The following is a 2,847-nucleotide window of genomic DNA, read 5'->3' as shown; positions in this document are numbered from 1 at the left end:
ATAATTTCATTTCCAGGAAAAAAATTATGTATTTTTTCTTATATTGGAGTTAACGTACAAATAAAAAAATTACACAAATGAAAAAAACATATAAATTTTTTGTCGTAATCCTTTCCATATAATCTTTCTCCCAAACAACGACTATAATAATTCCCATAATCCTTTCACTTAATCTTTTTCTCAAACAAGGATTATAAATAATCCACCATATTCCTTTCAGTTAATCATTCCCCCAAACAAGGAATATAATAATTTTTTCCTCCACTTAATCCCCCATTTTTCTTATTCATTTTCCTCTTTATTCCTTTCCTTCCCCCAAACGGCTCCTAAAATAAGATATATTTTAAATTTAAATTGATAACTTACCAAAGTTTAAAGTTTAAATTGATATAATTGTTAGTATAGTGTTTAAAGTAAAACTTAAAAATATATGAATTCAGAGCTTCTTTTATTGACTTCAACTACACTCCACCCTAGCTTAATAAAAGTATGATTAATTAGGTATATCCCTTTAAGAACTTTTTTAAAAAATAACATAAATTTTCAAACATATGTCAAAAATAGGATGAATGCAAAACTATGGACAAAAACAGGTGATTTTAGATGAAGTCGTGTACTCCGTCCACGACATCTATGCAATGGACCCCACATCTTCTATTTTTTACTTTATTAATATATATATTACACTAGATCTCACACTTTCTTATTTTCTCATTATTTAAATAAATTATGCGTAGGTCTCACACATTCTACTTTTAAAATTTAATTTGTAATCGAACAAATTCTTATTTTTTTCTTTTACCATAAACATTAAATTTTTGTATTCAATTAGCAATATGCATTGTTAGATCCTAGCCTATTAGATATTAGAAATTTTATGTCCTAATTTTGGTAGGATCAAAATAAATTTTAGTTAAATTACCTATAATGGTTCCATATGAGTTACCTAATAATTTCTTACTTTTTCTCTAATATTCAATTTCTTTACGAACTTAGACATTATTGATGTAATGTGATGATACAAATCTAAATTATCGTTTAGACTTATAATGAAAGAAGAAGAATGACACAATACATGATAATCAAACTTTAAAACCAACTTTTAAAAAATATCTATGGAAAATATATCTCATCTAATGATTCTTCCATAAAGGAATTTTATTCCCCCTTAATTTGATGCATTTAACGTCTGCATCGTTAATTTAAGAAAATTTTTATCATCCATACATATTGTTATATTAACATTGATTCCCCTTAAATAATGTCAATTTATTATTATTAATATCGGCATACCGTTTATGAAAAATTTATTACATGCATAATCATAGGGAAGATCCAATGTTAATATGAAGTTGTTATTATATCAAATGCAGAATTTGAGGAGAGGATATAATTTTAAATTCAAATTTTTGAGATCTTCCAACTAAACTTTTAAAATCAAATGATAAAATAAATATTTATTACTATAAATATAATCTAAAAAAAAAATAAACGATAAATCTGAAAAATTGTGTATTTGTATGATATAATAAAATGTTACTAAGAATTAACCAAACCTTAAAGAAAAGTACATGAATAAATTATATTATCAATTATTATATGAAAAATTCTATATTTGTATGATATAATAAAATGTTACTAATAATTAACCAAAAGCTTATGAAACGTACAAGGAATGAATTATATTATAAATCATTTTATGGATAGCAAAAAGAGTGTGAATTAAATAGCTATTGTTGTTGTTATTATTATTATTATTATTATTATATTACTAAAAATAAATTGTTAATCATTTGATTTGAAGCCTACAATTCCAAAAATCTGGTGTAAATTGAAGGTGTAAATCTAAGAGAGGTTGGTTAAATGAGATTAATCTTGAAGATAAATATTAGAGGAATCTGGCTCGGGCAATCTCGGGGCCGATTGCGATTGAGATTCAATGTGGAGAAGCAAGTCTAAGGAGTTCTTGGGCAATCTCGAGGACGAGTTCAACCGAGATTAAAGGTAAAAGAGGAAATTTGAAGGATCTTAGGGCTATCTCGAGGTGAGGTTGACCAAGACTAAAGGCAAGAGGTTAAGCATTTTGGTGTACCGAGTTAAGAGAGAGAGTTAGTGAAGATATGGTTATCATTTCAAGGGAACGTCTAAACTTTAGTTGACTTGTTTAATGTGTAAGTAGGACGTGGCAAGCTAAGAGAGGCTTAAGAGGTGACTGAGGAGATTAAAGAATTAGTATAAATAAGTTTAAAAGGACCAAAGAAGGTGTTGATGTACTAGGCGAGAAGAAGGAGTTGAAGTTAGACTTTCTGAACGGGAGGAAATTAAGTATTTTGTAAGTGACTTGCATAAAGAAAAAATGTGGTCTGAAAGTATTCTTTACGAGTTTGTAGTTGTGCATAACGTGTTATATATATATCTATATATTGTTGTTATTTGAAAAGAGAAAACTATTTGATTTTTATATGATGATTGTGGTGCTTGTGTGCGAGTAAACCATTTAGCCTTATTCCTATCAAGTGAGCTACTATTATGTGGTATGCATATAATTTGTAAAGACATCGTGCAGACGACCTGTGCAACGAAAAATGAACTAGGAAAATTCCTGGATTATGTTGATGGAGTGAACATCACAGTAGCCTAAACGCAAGATGTCAATGAGAGTGAATCTCAATAGTTATGGTGTAGGGAATGGTTCACTGTCACGCCCCACCTCTAAATGTCACTCCATGTGACCAGATGGGGGGCGTACCCTCTAGACATCCATCACGTATCTCTTTGGAAGATGACCCGTGAACGTCCAACAAGTGGAACAACTCCTTCACTTGTTTCTTTGCAAAGTTCTTTACT

The sequence above is a fragment of the Cucumis sativus genome, chromosome 2 (genome assembly GCF_000004075.3).
Source record: "Cucumis sativus cultivar 9930 chromosome 2, Cucumber_9930_V3, whole genome shotgun sequence".
Taxonomy (NCBI): Eukaryota; Viridiplantae; Streptophyta; class Magnoliopsida; order Cucurbitales; family Cucurbitaceae; genus Cucumis; species Cucumis sativus.
Note: the sequence above shows the minus strand (reverse complement) of the source record.